We start from the raw sequence: 17,291 nt of genomic DNA, 5'->3' as shown, positions 1-17,291 counted from the left end.
TCTAGAACATATAGCCACTTGAAAAATTCTGTGGCAGGAATAATTGAGAAAATGGATTTAGTGAATTTATGATACAGTGAACTCTCATTAAATAATAATATGGTTTTGGCTTAACTCAGAAAATTATGCTGAAATGAAATTTTGTTATTTTGATGAACTCTTAATTAAAATTTCAGGAATATTACTGAACCCCCAGTTCAGTGGAAAGGAAATGAATATTGTGAGGTAGACTGAAGAACTTCACTTTCACTCAGGGGTGTAACTGGAAAAGCCAAATGACTAGGTAGAATATTGCTTATATTGGAGTCCAAGAGATTTTGCAGCCTTAGAAAACACAGGATGCATCAATCATAATGTTACTGTAATGGAATAAATTACTTTGTTTTATCTTTTTCCATGAGGCCAACAAGTTATTTTTCATATTTTAAAAGACTATATGTTTGCTTGACTCTATTTTTACAAATTTAAGGATTTACATTTAGGTCTTGGGATAGCATACTATTTGCTTGTAGGAGATAATTGTGTCATTCTAAAAGAAATGGTATTTAACATGCCCAAAATGCAAAATAAAAGAATCTAAAATGTCAGTAGAATGTCATAGTAATTGGGCAATTGCATCCTTTAAGCATCTATATTATGTTCCTGAGAGGCTAATTGCTTTTCCTCTTAGAATGAATGGATGTAGTAATTACAAATTTGAAGATTTTGGCATTTGTATTTATTTTGTGTACATACAATATATGGTTAATATATATCAATTCTAGTTAGGGCAGAAGAGGTATAAGGAAAGAGAGGTGGCAGGGGATTAGTAAGGTAGGTGGAATGTGATAGACATCATTATCAAAAGTACATGTATAAAGACACAAATTGGTGTCAACATATTTTATATGCAACCACAGATATGAAAAATTGTGCTGTATATGTGTAATAAGAATTGTAATGCATTCTGCTGTCATGTATTTTTTAAATCAATAAAAATAAATAAATAAAATTACAACTCAAAAATAATATATATGTATGTGTATAACATATGTACATAAATATTTGTATATGCCTGCCTTTGCATATATACATATGCATGTGTATACATATTTGCTTCTATGTATATACATTAATGATTACATGGAAATGTTAAAATAATTTTTGAAGGAAAGTAAAAATATTAGTTTTGGGGCTTATTTTTGATTGCCTTAGGGTCAGACCATCTCCAGTAAAAGATTATCAGAATATTTTGAATGAGAAGGCCCCTATTGTGTCTTATTAGGAAATAATGTTGGCAAATTTGTGTAACTCATTTGTTTATACAGCTAAGTAACTATTTTACCCATTAATTATTTTATTTTGTTTTTTTCTGAATATATTTATAGCTGACTAGAAAATATGAAACAGATTCTAATAAAAATTTTAGTTCTTCCCTATATTTCTAACAGCCTCTACATAGAGGTTTTGACGTTTGCTCGGTATTTAGAATGTCATAAAATGACTTCTTAAGTTTCCTCTAGCGAGTGCACAACAGATAATTACACTTTGATGGCAGCATTTGACCTCCAGATATGCCCCAAGGCACGTCTTAGCCTTTTCAACAAACCATTTTTTTTTTTAACATTGTAATAAACAAGCATTTGCTCCACTTAATTTTTCCCTTGAATTTTCCTTGTCTAATATTAATATTGTCAATATAATTCTTTCGCCTTTATTGTGTATACTTTTGCCTGTCCCCTTTAAAGAATTATTTTCAAATTTTCTGTGTCACCATAAGTTTATGTCTATTGTAAACAAAATGCAAATTATTGATTACTAAAATCTAAAGATCTTTATCTTTTGTGATGAGAGTTATAAAATCATCAATAGTTACTGTGAGTTTAATGATCTTGTTCTGGTCACTATGGTCATTTTTCTGTTATATATGTATAGACTTATGCATGTGCTTTTCCATTTCTTTATCTTAATATAGCTTATTGTAAATGCTGAGATTAATTAACATGTGCTCATTTATTTCTAAAAAAGTAAATGAATTAACTCACCTTGTTATCTCTTCTGGGAAGCTACTGCAAGAGGACATCACAGACTGGATTGCTATGGATATTTAAGGATGCATAAACAGTTTGCTGAAAGATACACAGAGTATCCTTTATTGGACATGATGTTATCAAAGTATTTCACAAGTTGGAATACTTTCAGAACTTTACTAGTTGAGAATTCCTAATGTAAAAATATGAAGTCTAAAATGATCTAAATCCCTTTTAGATTTTAGAATTTTTCATTAAAAACACTCATCCTATATAACATAGCACTCATTTTTAATTTTACAAATGCATATTTCTTTGTGTCTTAAGTCTGGAAAACAGCTTGTTCTCTAGTATAAGTAAGTTTATATCAAGACCATATAGACTAAAAATGAAGCATACATAGATGTCTTTGTTTACCCTTCCTAAAATTGTGCATATCTGGCATAGTCTGGTAATATATGATTTACTAGACTTTTGGGGATCAGGCCTGATGGTCACAGAGGTGGCATCCTCTATATATGAAGTTATATTATGAGTAATATGTTTATTATATATAAATATGGGATATAGTATATATATATATATATATATATATATATATATATATATATATATATACACATAGGTACTATATCCCATATTGATAAGATACTTGCAATTCAGACTAGTCTTTGCCATCAAAAGTATTGGAACAAATCTAGGTTTTGGGATCCAAGAAAGAAAATGTGCAGGAGTAGTTTGTATGAAACAAATATTGAAACATAAGTTAAAAGATAGGGAATATCACTTAAATGGATATGTAAATTAAATGAGATAATTTAGAATATATTTTCAAATGCATAACGACTACATACTATTAAAAAAAAAACAACACTGTGGATCATTTTATAGATAGAGAAGTTGTAGACTGATGTAGGATGCATATTTTTCCCTAATTCATTTGATTATATTTTTAATTTTAGAATACCATATGATATTGTATTCATCTATTTGGCTGTCTCTTGGCCACTCAATTTTTACTTTTGTATTCAGTGTCTGTACATCTCATTGTCTAGTCATCTTTTTCTTTTTTCTACCTATCATTACTTAACACTTACTAATCTTTCACATTAGTGCAGTAATTTTTAAATAAGCTCTTCCTATAAGAAGCCTATCTTTGAAATCATGATGATTCTAGAGATGAGCTTGTCAGATAGGCACAGAAAGATGCTCAACAAGAAGTATTTACTGGCTTATGTGACCCATAGCATAAAGATCAACTTATGAAAGTATAATGAGGAAAAATGAATATGGAAGAAAATGAGCTGATAATTGACATAAAGTTTGATCATTTTTAAAGCATATTTCATATTATGTTAATTTAAAGGAAGTCAGCTATTAAAGTAATCCAATTCTATGTTGCAAATCTCATATTCACTTTTTATTATTTCTAAAATTTTAATTCCAAAATATGCCAAAATTAAAATGTTGTTATATTTGTATATTTTTGTCTTTGTCGTTTACTGGTCTCTAAAATATTATGTGCAGGTTTTGTATTTTTCTCTTGATAATTGCTTTGCATAAATTACATGATTTTCAGTGTCTTTACCTAATAAAGGCAATGAGCAAAAGTAAAATGCAAATGACAGGAGCTGATGCAGCAATGAATCATCCAAATGCCTGATTCCCTTGATTTAAACTGCTGCTGCCATAGAAGCAACTATTTGTATTCTGACAGATGGTTCCAGAACCCATTGTCTCTTTCAGTCTTTCTGGAATTCTTTGTTTTTTACCCCCCCCCTTTTCTTCTCATTCCCTCATTTATGATAAAAATCATCATGCTTGTAAGTGCTAATTCTTTTTGAGCATTATCTTAACATCAAGTTATCATCTTATCACAGTTGGAAGTTATATAATTCTCCCCAAAAAGAATAATAGAAAATGTCCAAAAACTTATATCAAAAAACTTATATTTAGGAGCTCTATATATTTTACCCAATTTAACTCACTTATTTAAACTTTAGTGCAGTATTCCTATTCCCTTTGAAGATGTTAAACATCTTTTTTGTTTCATTTAGCAGAATGGTGATCAAGTATTTTGTATTTATTTATATTTATATAATCTACATATTCAAAATTTTATTTTACCCAAGTGTATATTTGCATACATTTCAACAGGATTAAATTTATTTGTGCATTATTTGTCTATTGTTGTTAAATAGAATAACACAAATTCGGTAAAAATGCATATTTATTATTTGGATGCTTTAAAGGTGAGACATTTAAAATGGGTCTTAGTGGGGTAAATTTGAGGTGTTGACAGGATTGTGTTCCTTTTGAATCACTAAAAGATAAATCTGCAATGGCCAGTAGACTCACATATTGTGTCACTTTGCAACTTACTCTTCTGTGACTCTCTTCCATATTACTAAATCAGATAATCACCCCTCAGATAATCACCACATCATCTCTACCTCAAAATATAAAAATATCCTTAAGAACAACTTTAATTCTATTTCAAACAATATGTCTGCTTGCGTTATCACATAACTATTTACAGGTTCTGCAGATTAGAAGGATCTTTGATGGGTATTTATTCTGCTTATGACTATGAATAAGAAAAAAAAACTTATTCGTATAAACATGTATACATTTACATGTACATACACATATATATGTACATACTGTGAAAACATACAAATATATGTTTAGATATATGTATAAACAGTTTTCACAAATAAATAACAGCAATTTCTACTCCATCTTTAGTTCATGAGAATTTGTTTTGTGTCCTCATCAATACTATGTATTGTTTTTGTTGTTGTCGTAATTTCTTACTGGAAATTTAAATCAGGGACACACAGAGACTAGGTCACACATAGTTGCTTAGGGCCTTGCTAAGTTTCTGAGGCTGATTTTAAACTCAAAATTATCTTGCCTTAGCCTCCCAATCCAATGGGATTAGAGGTGTGTGCCATGGCACCTTCTTCTATTTTATTTTTATATTGAAATATATATTACTTCTAAAAGTAATTTATACTTGATATTAAGAAAGCATAGAATACCATTTTCCCCCACAAATACCGCTTTGTGGGTTTTTTTTGTTTTTGTTTTTGCTTTTGTTTTGTTTTTGGAAAAGCTATAATTTTTCTATTTCCACACAGTAGTGCCAGATATATACTTTATTGTTGTCTAAATGGCAAGTTGTTTATTATTATTATTATTAGTATTATTATTAAGCTATGTCTTAGTTGCAAAAATTTATTTGTTCATATTATTATAAGGTATATACTCTTTTCTATAACTTCATAACATACAACAATGTGTATGAAAATGACCTGTCGGAAGTTGGGAGGAGATGGGAGGTTTCATGGGGTTAGAAATGATGGTGGAATATGATGGACATTATTATCCAAAGTACATGTATAAAGAAGTGAACTGATGTGAATATAGTTTTTATAAAACCAGAGAGATGAAAAATTATGCTCTATATGTGCAATTAGAATTGTAATGCATTCTGCTGTCATATATAATTTAAAAATAATTAAAAATTAAATACTACTCCTTTTAAAAACTGAAAAAAAAGGTCTGTTGGTCAGAGATAAACTTTATAAAGTATAAAATGTATCCTGAACATTTGGTAATAAAAAAACCTAAATGTAGGTATTTATACTGTTTTCAGCAAAATTAAAAAAAAATCACTGTAGAGTTCATTTCTTGCAATGTATAATTATATGAAATGCATTTTTTACATATACATATATATTACCATTATATATAATTAATAAATGATTACTATATCTCCCATCAACCACATTTGTTTCAAACTAATTTGTCTTTTGAAAGCAGCAATATATGACACTCTGGATATATACACTTTGTGTGTCTTCAAATTTGTCACTTATATATTATGGTTTTTTTTTACTCTCTTTTTTATATAATTTCTTTTCCAAATTATTGAGATTAATGAATTTTAGACACTTCAGTTTAACAGTGCATTCTGTAGATTTTATTTTAACCTCAGCTTTAAATACTTCCCACTTTTTATAGGCTTATTGTTATGTAAATGACTTCTAAAAACCTGCATATATAACACCCTAAACTGACTTTACTCTGGACTATTGATATCTGAGTGGAGGGGATCTTAAAATGATCCATGGACAAGGCAGAACAAGGATGGGTCAGGATGTGAGATTGGTGGATGCTGAGTATGTAGTAGTGAGTATTCATGAAAAAGTAATGGTGGAATAGATAGGGGTAGGAAAAAACGTGCTGTGAAGGAAAGAGGGAAAGCATGACCAGCTCAAGAGTTCAGATTTAAAAAGTCTAATGGTTCTTGGCATTTCCTGAGAAACCTCGGCCAGGAGAGATGACGTCCACTGGAGACCCTCACAAGTCTCTCCCTGACTCTGCTGTCCCTTTTTCTGAATCCTGGTGGTTTTTTAATAATGTGCACAGGTGGAAAGAACTCTAAATTTCCCAGTGGGTGAGTACAGTGGTCCCTGGGTGCCATGGGTAGGGACTGCTAAGGAAGCCTGTGACCAGGACTCAGAGATCCTCAAAGCTGCCAAGCACCTTCTCCCACTCACTGTTTCCAATGTCCCCTGACACTTAAGAACTGCTTGGGATTAAGTGCTGTGCATGAAGCCCAAGGAAATAAGGAGGCACACAGCTCAGGATGGACTGTGGGTATCAGATGGCATGGGCCACAGTCCAAGACCATGGCCACACTCTCCCAGGACCCATTTACCAGTAGGAAAAGGACTTAGTAACCAGCACCAAGATGCCTCTGGCCTCCTGCTGCAGGCCACTCAGCCTGAAGCCTCTCATAGATCCATGGCACTCTCGTCCTACTGGATGGCAGGCATGCTTTCTGCTCTCATTTTCTATGTGAGGATGCTGCTGAGGTGTCACTGGACAGGCTCTTGTGGTGGTTGGGGTAGAGGGAGGGGAGGGGAGGGAAAGGGAGGGGGGATAGGAAGGGTATAGGAAGGGTAGCAGAATACAACAGACATTTGTTTGGCAGTATGTATAAACGTGACTGTATAATCAAGGTGATTCTGCAATCTGTACATGGGGGAATAATAAGAATTCATACCTTATTTAAAACAAATGTATGATGTATGATGTGTCAAGATCAATGTAATGTTTTGAGCAACCAATAAATTTCTAAAACAAATTTAAAAAAAAAGTCTAATGGTGGATCAATGGTAGCATGAGGGTAAGGGGTAGTTTCTTTGGGGGGAGAAATAAGGTAGGGGAGAAAGAAAAAGGTAACTCTGGCACAGTTCCCAAGAGAAAGAGTAAGGTGAATGGGTTATGTGTTTTTTTCTTCCCACCTTGGTGTGGAATTGATAATTCACAGAGTATTTTTCACTAGGTAGTATAAAACCATTTCCAAGTAGTTTTACAAATTTGTGTGGTCACAATCAACATTTGACAATTCTAGTCACATAAAATCTTTGTACCCTTTCATCTGTTTTTTATTTTTTATTTTTTATTTGTTCCATTTTTTATTCACTTTTGCTTTACTGTTATTGTGGTGTGTGTGTGTGTGTGTGTGTGTGTGTGTGTGTGTGTGTGTGTGTATTATATATACTGAATGTTAACTTCTATAACATTAGTTTCTGTGTTTAATCTTGGTTTATAAAGATTTGATAAAAACACATCATTTCAAACAGCTCAAGAATCTGTCATCTGGGCTTAACTCAATCCTGCAAAAAGTGGACATCCTTGTCAACAAAAAGCTATATAGAAATGCATGTTTAGTATCATACATATCTCAAAATAGGACTTTTGTTTTCCATTTATATGTTCAAGAGCAGGAGAGTAACTGTCCAAAGCATAAGTTAATAAACCTAGATAAGTTTTCCATACACTTGTATGGAAAATTGTTTACATCCTTGACATTGACAGTGTCACTAATAGTGATGCTGTTTAATTTCTCTGTTGTTTTATGCTCTCTCTTTCTTTATCTCTCTCTGATTTGTATTTATTCATTGATTGAATTTTTGGTATCACACATCATCAAACCCAGTAATAATTTGCTACTGAGCCACATCTCAAGCCCTTTATGAATAATTTTATTTAGAGCTAGGGTTGGATGAATTTCTTAGAACCTCACTAAGTTGCTAAGCATGGCTTTCAACTTGTGATCCTCCTGCCTCTGACTCTCAAGCCACTGGGATTACAGGCATACTGCACTGCACCCAAGTTTTTTAAAACTATTTATTTATTTATTTATTTATTTATGTGGTGCTAAGGATACAACCTAGTGCCTCACATGTGCTAGGCAGGTCATCTATGACTGAGCCACAAACCCAGCCCTGCAGCCAGCATTTTATGTTGTCTTTAAAGTAATCAGACACAAGTGTAGAAATTGAAATTGCATTTTTATCACTGTTTTTTATTAAAGTTATGTATGACTAACTAAAATATTTTTTAAAGTCAATTTAATGAATGATTACTCTTTTCCTTCCTGGGGATTATTTATTATTATTATTATTATTATTATTATTATTATTATTATTATTATTATGTGTGTGTGTAGGGCTTGGTGAAGTGTCTTATTCTTTGCTTAAAGAGCGTGGGTGTAACCTGTTATAGCATAGATCTATGCTAAATGTGTTGAAAATTATGATTCTAAACATTCCATTCAATTTGCATATTTCCAAGCATGTAGGAGGCAGTGAAAGGACAATAGCCATGACCAAAGAATCACTTCCAGTGAAAGTATAGCACCAGTGTCCAACCTGGAATGTAATCTAGAAGCTTCAGTGGTGAGGTTGAGTCAAATTACCAGGGTAGGTTTTGAGACTCTCTAAAGCACCATGTATGAGCAGGTAAATGAGAATTAATTTTCTGGAGGCATTAAGATTTGTCTTTAATAGTAGTGCATAATTAGTAAAATCGGTAGGTGATTGCAATGTCCTATTTTTCCCAAATATACAGACTGGAATATTTAAATTTATTGATCTAAATTACAAAAATGCATTTCAGGGAGGTGATATCAGACAAATTTCCAGAGTATAATCTTGGGAATGTGGGCAAAAGTATGTGCCCATAAATATACATTTATATAGAAAAAAGATAAATTTGAATTGCAGAAGTGTGAGGATAAATTCAGTATGCCACATGCATTGTAGATGAAAGGTTGTGATAATATTTAGAAGATAAAAAATAGAAATTGGGGTGATTCAGCACTCTGCAGTTGTATAAAATATTAACAAATTTTAGTAAAAAAAAAACACAGCTAAATCCCTCTGTATGTGCCTCAGTCCTGTGTTCTTTATCTGAATTTGATTCTCTCAGATGAACCTACATCCTTGGTTTATGAAGATTTGATAATTATGTGCATTTGGTGCTCTCTAATTTTTTTTCAGGATTCTATCTGTTATATCCTTTAATATCGTGTCCCCAAGTCACTTTTGTGGCTGTTTTACTGTCTGTTCTGTTCTGCAAAGACTGACCTCACTTCTTCTGTGCAATGATTTTTATCAATAGTTCAAATAATGTTTGGAAAAACAAGCTTATTGTAGGGTCCTTAATATCCTTTTATATTGGTCCTAGATCCTGTTGCTTTTGAGGACAGCTCATCAGCTTTTATGAGAGGGACTTCTCTGTCATTTTTGCTTTGATGGCTCCATCAACACAGAATAGAAACATTTGTGGCCACATGCTAAGGAATATCAGAAGCCATCATATTTGAGAAAATATGAAGAATTATTCTTTCTTAGAGCCTTTAAATGTAGCATGATCCATCCATCACTTGTATATGAGTCCATACACAGTAACTGACACTGAAAATCTTGTACTTAAGTTTATGCATAATTGTAATTGTATAATTTCTAATTATTTTATTCCAACAAGTAGAGAAGTAGAAACTTATATTTCATTGCAACTTAAATTTTATACAATTTATCAATGTAAAGCAAGTTGTTTTGGATAAAATTCCCATCATGATTTTGTGGTCAGTATTAAATGATAGTTACTAAAGCATTGAACGAAGCTACTGAAAGTCACGATTCACTGACATTTTGAGTGTCAGCAACAACTTGATCAGGCTGATTTTAAATTCTGATTATATATAAGTGAATTGTGATTCTTCTATTAATACCAGAGCCTCTGTGATGTGAACTATGTGCTGTTCTTTTAGGAATTATTCCCTTCATGCTGCATACTGAGATGCTCTCTTTGCTGAGAGTTAATTCTGGTAAGTTCTGCTGTAAAAAACTATTTTTTATGAATTGAATGGGGATACATTTTTATTATTGGGAACTAAGAACAGTAATTTGTATGAAAATAGCTTTTCTACTGAGACAATTTTTCTGACAACTCTTTTTTTAAATTTTTGAGATTGGCTGATATCACAAACCAGTGGTTTGTGATCTAGGGGAAATTTGCATATGATCAGCATGTTTTACTCCCAGAGCTTACTGTTTTAGATTTTCTTCACCTTTTGTTGGCTTCTTTTTCTATCATCTGTGGCATTGAGTGAATGTGACTCGGTCAAGATTAGGGTAACATTTTCTACTTTTCTAGCTTGTAGATATGTGTGTCTTCTAAGGTTACCATCAAAATATTTGAACTTTGGACTTTATCAAGAAAAGGGTGATTAAATTTTCTTGGGTCTTTTGCAGTCTTAATTCTGTTTTTTTCTCTTCATACCTACCATGTGGTAAAATTGTATTTTATGAGGATATTTTCAATGTAATCATAAATACAAATATGAGGAATTTGTAAAAATATAGGAAAAAGAGTGAGAGCCAACAAAGTTATTGGGACTTTTATTTATTTATTTATTTGTTGATTTATGGTGCAAGGGCCTGGTCCATGCTAGGCACACACTGTACCACTGAGCTGCACATCCAGCTTCTGGTTGGAGACTACATTATATGTTTTTAATGCTTAATTAAATCATGGGAGGGTGACTCTTTTATTACTTATGTAAGAGTTGATCATCTGTGATGTGGTTCTTAAAAATTAGTTGGATGAATGCTTTAGATTTGAAAACAAAAATTGTGACTGAAAACTTGAGTGTGATGGCTTATATTGGTATAAATTTTGTTACTAGCTGGAATGCTTGACATTCTGTCCTATCTATTCATGGTGTCTCCAGTCATGGACAGAAGCCTATGTGGACAGGTTTGTGCTGTCAGGCTGGCATCTTCCCAGATTGTGTTATGATGTTTGGCATGATCATCAGGGGAGAATCCCAAATCCATGAGTGATTTTCTGCATAAAAGTAGTGCTGGTATATACAAGACTAAATTGAATTTTCCTCTGAGCTTTCTAGATGCTTGAGAAGCAGGACCTCAAATTCAGAATGCTATACTCTTTTTTAAAAATTTTTTTCCCCTGAGGTCTTAGAATGTGTTCCTATATTTTCATATCTTTGTCCACATTCAAAATGCCAACTTTATTTCTCAAAAACATAATGATTTATTTCTCATACTTCAAATACACACAGTATTTTGTAACTTTGTTTCTCCAGCATGAGATGGCACTGTTTATGACTTTTTTTTCTTGTTTGGAACATTTTATATGAGAAAAAATGAGAAAAATCATTGACTCTTTGTAACAGTGCTTGTTCCTGTTCTCTCTTTGTTTTTCCACAGACATAGAAAAATTTATTTCTTTTTCCTTGACTACTGACAATACGGTTACAAAGAAAATGGGCATATAGTAGTTTTTTGACACTGATTCTTATTCCTTAAATTTATGAACAGAATTAATTTTGCTGTATTATATGTTCATTCTTTTTTTAATTGTTCTTTCTTTGTACTATTTTTAAAAATTACTTTACTAAACATACATTTTCACCAACAGTGTAAACACATTTTTTTTCCATATCTATAGATTCTTGACTCTTTGTAATCTTTCAGATTATTGACTAAACTATTCTGAAAGCTCTGCTCATTAAACAAGAGTCCACATTTTGACTTCTGCACTAAATCCCTGATAGAAAAATTGGAGAGTTCAGTTACTCAAGTAGCCACAGAGAGTGTGCTCTAATTATTTTCTGGGAATTATCAGACATGTGCTTTTTAATCCCTTTATTGAACTACTGCTCATGAGTGTAGCAGCCCATGGAGACATTTGCACACAAAAGGAAAACCACTGAATTGTGATCCTGAGAACATTTGCAAATGCTTAATAAACTTTATTCCCAGAGCTTGAGGGTTTAGAACATTTTCTGTTTTTTGTTTTGTTTTGTTTTTGGTATTGGGTATTGAACTCAAGGGCACATGGCTACTGAACCATATATCCAGCAAAAGTTTGTATTTTTTTAGTTGTAGTTGGACACAGTACCTTTATTTTATGTATTTATTTTTATGTGGTGCTGAGGATCTAACAAAGTGCCTGACATGTGCTAAGTGAGCACTCTACAGCTGAGATACTGCCCCATCCCCTAATTTTGTATATTATTTGTAGACAGAATGTCAGTGAATTGCTCAGCACCTCACTTTTACTGAGGATATCTTTTAACTCACGATCCTCCTTTCTGAGCCTCAGATTTACTGGGATTACAGGCGTGTGCAACTACACTTGGCTTAGAAGAATTTTGAACTTGGGTTCCTCCTCTTAAGCCTTCTTTCTTTATATTTCTAAATATTTTGCTATATGTGAGTCAATTATTTTCTTCCACTGAATGAAACATGTTTGCGATGAGACACATAGTAGAGAAAAATTTTTGTTCCAGGGAAAATTGGCAGTTGTGTAATTTTTATGAGGGAGGCTAGAGATTGAACCTCACTGTGCTAAACACCAATAAAGGGTATAATTTGTCCTATATATTTTTATCATTTGTAACTCTGATGCAGGCTATGGAGTACCTCAACTGTCACCAACATTAGTTAGAAGAATACCCTAGCAAATCTTTTTAGGCATATTTCATGCCAGCTGAGCTTTAGCTTATCTCTCCCTGAGGGGTTGAAGCCATGGATGAACTTGCATGAACATAAACAACCATCACTTTTTTGTGTGTACTTGTTACTTATGAATGTGTAGATTTTTCTTCAGCACAGACTAAGATATAATCTATATAAATATTTTTAGAGTTAGGATGATATATATATTTCAATCTTCCTTTTCTCAGGAAGACACTGGTGATTGGGTATTTTTTCCCAATTATGTGGCACATTGCCTAAGGCTGGAATAAGACCCAAGTCTACCCTAGGGTTTCTTAATCATCTTTTGGCAGGCATTTTCCCAGTTCTGAGTATTATACATATCTCTCAACTCATTATTTTTTACTTTTTCTAAGAAAAATATATCAATATATTCAATACATTGGAGGGATAGTCAAGAGCCTCCTATTTTCCTATATTCCTAATATCACCCTCAGGTAAGATATGCCTTTTATTGTTGTGCTGAGATTTGACCCAGTGCCTTGAAGATTTTATAAACACATTATGCAAGTGAATTGTGCCTCCAAGTCAATTTTCCTTTAGATTTGGCTCTATCATCCATTCACAAGAAATGTTGTTTGTGATGTGCTTATTTATGTAGGCCTTTCAATTGCTATGAAAATGCATAAAATTTTTACATGAATATTAATGCACCTATACATGTACTTTGAGTTATAATTTCTTGGTTTTTATTATTGCAAAATAATTTTATTTTTTAATTCAAATTTTTAGAGGCTAATTTCAAATATATACATGTAACATTTCAGATAAATTTTAGAATTTTTGCTCTGGCCCCTCTTCAGTTATAACTAAAATATGCTGGTATTTTGAAAAAAAAAAATAGATATCATGGGAATTTTACAGATTGGTAATAATCAGTTTTATTGTATACATGTGATGTGCATAATTGAGTCTTTTATGTTCTTTTGTATATTTTTATTTTCTCAAATTCTAAATATTTATTTTAAAAATATAGATGCATGTAAAATATCACATGTAAATGATTTCTACTAAAACTCTGGTGTTTCAGAATATTTTTCCAAATAGATACAGTGTGATGAAAATGGGTTTAGGAAATAATTTTCTCCAGTCTTTACTACTTATGTCTTTCCCAATATACTTTGTTTTATATCCATGCTGTAGGTTTTATCTGTTTGTACAAAAGCTGCCATATCCTCACATGTTACCATGGTACACATGTGTGATGATTTTATAAGCATATGGTTTTGCTGGGGAATGAGTATTTTTTTTTTTTTTTTGGTATACAAAATTTAACTCAGGGACACTGAACCACTGAGCAACATTCTCCGTCCTATTTTGTATTTTATTTAGAGACAAGGTCTCAGGAGTTGCTTAGTATTTGACTAAATTGTTTAGGCTGGCTTTGAATTCCTGATCCCCCTGTCTCAGCCTCCAGAGCTGTTGGGATTACAGTCATATGTCACTAAGTTCTGCATGATCATGTTTTTTTAATAGCTATTTTATTCAAAGAAATAACAATTTTAACTCCATCTTCAGTTCATAAGAATTTATTTGCTCTATATGTTTCCTAGATACTATTTAATTTTGTCTCACAGGTGCGATTTTATTTTTCCATTTCTCTAATTTCTAACACTATTGAGCTATTTTATAATTAGTGAGCACTTATGTTTCATTTATGAAGTGACTTTTTAAGTACTTTTTTCTCTTTTTGTTTGTTTGTCTTTTGTGTTGATGTTGTTATTGTTTTGGTATTTGGTACTGGAGATGAAACCAGAGGCACTTAACCATCACTGATATATATATATATATATATATCTATATATATATCTATATATATATATATATATATATATACAGGGTCTCAGTAACTTGCTTAGGGCCTTGCTAAATTATTTTGGCTTCCTTTGAATTTGTGATTCTACTTTCTCAGCTTCTTGAGTATTGAAAGTATAGGCATATGCTGCCACCCCTGACTCTTGACTTCTCTTTTTTGGAGTCTCTTTTTTTTTTAATTTCATTTTTCATTTACTTCTGTGACATCAGGTTATGTACTCTGGGATGCTTCCAACTGTGCAACATCCTCTGGTCTGTTTACTTTTTAAATTTTGAGACAATGACTCACAAAGCTGCTTATGGCCTGGAAAAGTTGCTAAGATTGGGTTTAAAACTGAGAGCCTCTTGCTTCAGCAAACTTCTTTATTATTATTATTATTATTATTATTATTATTATTATTTGGTGCTGGGGATTGAATCCAAGGCTTAGTGCATTTGCGGCAAGCACTCTACCAAATAAACAATATCCCAGCTTATATATATATATTTAAAGGCATATATATATATGCCTTTAAATATATGTATGTATATATACATTTATTATATGCATCATATATATATAAATATCTATATAATTATATAGATATGTATAACTAAGAATATATATATTTATATATAAACATATATATGTATGTATATACAGATATTTGTGCATATATGCCATGACTTACCTTGATCTTGCAATTCTGCTTTTTCATTCTAAGTAGCTCATATCAGGAAAATTTATAATGACATATTTGTCACAAAAATACAGTATTGTCCCAATAGATTTTGTGGAAAATATATCAATTTTTGTAATAAATTTCTTTTTTTAAAAAGAGAGAGAGAGAGAGAGGAGAGAGAGAGAGAGAGAGAGAGAGAGAGAGAGAGAGAGAGAGAGAGAGAATTTTAATATTTATTTTTTATTTTTTGGCGGACAGAACATCTTTGTTTTGTATGTGGTGCTGAGGATCAAACCCGGGCCGCACGCATGCCAGGCAAGTGCACTACCACTTGAGCCACATCCCCAGCCCTTGTAATATATTTCAATGCAGTTTTTATATTTCATTGTCCAAATGGCTGTGTGTTTTTTTAAGTATTCTCTCTTTATTTCCAAAGGAGAATTTTTTTTATCTCATTAGAGGTCTATACAGATTGCTATAATGTTAAATCTTATAGTTATATATGGCATAATATTTTATATCGGTACTAGAATTCATTGCACTGATGGTTACAATATAATCTAGGTATGTAGGGGTTTATGCCATCAAGTAATGTGTCAATAACCTGTATCTTTTGCTAAATAAAAGAATATACTTATGATGCATTTTTTAGAATGTATCCCCATCATTAATTTAGGCATCATTATATATAACCATACATGTTGAATCACAAAATATAAATAGTATGCAATGTTTACTTGTAAAATTTACCAGAACTCTTTCAATTTATTTATTGTCTATATGAAACACCTGTCATTCCTGATACTTTCAATGGTATGTTCATTGTTATTATTTTAAATGTTGCTCATTTTCTGTGTATTTTTTCTCTACTTGCCTTTTTATAAACATTTCCTTTATCAAAATATTGAGACAGATATTTAGTGAATGAATTCTGTTTTCTTTTAAATTTATTATTTATATGTGTGATTTATTTTTAACCTCAACCTAGACACATTACACATTTTTCAGTGTTATTGATATGATTACCAAACATATTTAAGGTTTATGTATTATCTTTTGACATTTGAACACATCCATAACACCAGCTCAATAATCAACATAATTAATATAACCAACATCCCAATGTATGTTCTGGTATTTTTCTAAATCTTTTCTGCTCTTCCCCACTTACCTTTTATTTAATGAATTCAATATTATTAACCAACTCAAATAATGAACCAGCATAAAAACTATAATGAATTATTAAAAGGTAAAATACAATGGAACTAATATTTATATCAATAAATAGAACATTAATTATGCTACAGATAATACCTACAGGTACTCTTGCTTTCACTATACCATCGGGTCTCACTAAGGCAACACATTAGTTTTGTACAACTAGTTCTTTTAAAGAACTATTAGTTTTGAAAATGAAACAAAAAACAAACAAAAAATAATAATTGTGACCATATATTTATTGAATTATACAAAAAAGGTAGCTCATTGTGTAGAAAACCAAATCTGATAATCATACTTGATGCTTTGTTACTACAGAAAATCTAAGGGTGATACAGAAACCAGAATAAAGAGGGGTTGGGGCATTAATAGTGATTTTATGAGAGGTTACCAGAGAATATAATTTGGTGGGATGGGTTGAAGAAAAACAAGAATGGGTAAGCATTACTAAAGACAAGCTTGGGGAGATCAGAGGGAATAGGTCAGGAAGTGGAGCAAGGAGCAACAGCAGATATAAGTTGGATGAGCAGTGGCTGGAGGAAAAAAAATTTAAAAAACTTGAGAGGAAAAAAATTGTGGAATTTCTTGTAGAGCTGTAAGAGCAGGGAGCCAGGTATGTGGCACACTTGTTTGATTGGACCATTAACTCCTGGTTTATAGGAATTTCTAAATATGAGCCCACTGGAATAAGTATTATG

Source organism: Callospermophilus lateralis, unplaced genomic scaffold, assembly GCF_048772815.1.
Source record: "Callospermophilus lateralis isolate mCalLat2 unplaced genomic scaffold, mCalLat2.hap1 Scaffold_82, whole genome shotgun sequence".
In the NCBI taxonomy this organism is placed as follows: Eukaryota; Metazoa; Chordata; class Mammalia; order Rodentia; family Sciuridae; genus Callospermophilus; species Callospermophilus lateralis.
Note: the sequence above shows the minus strand (reverse complement) of the source record.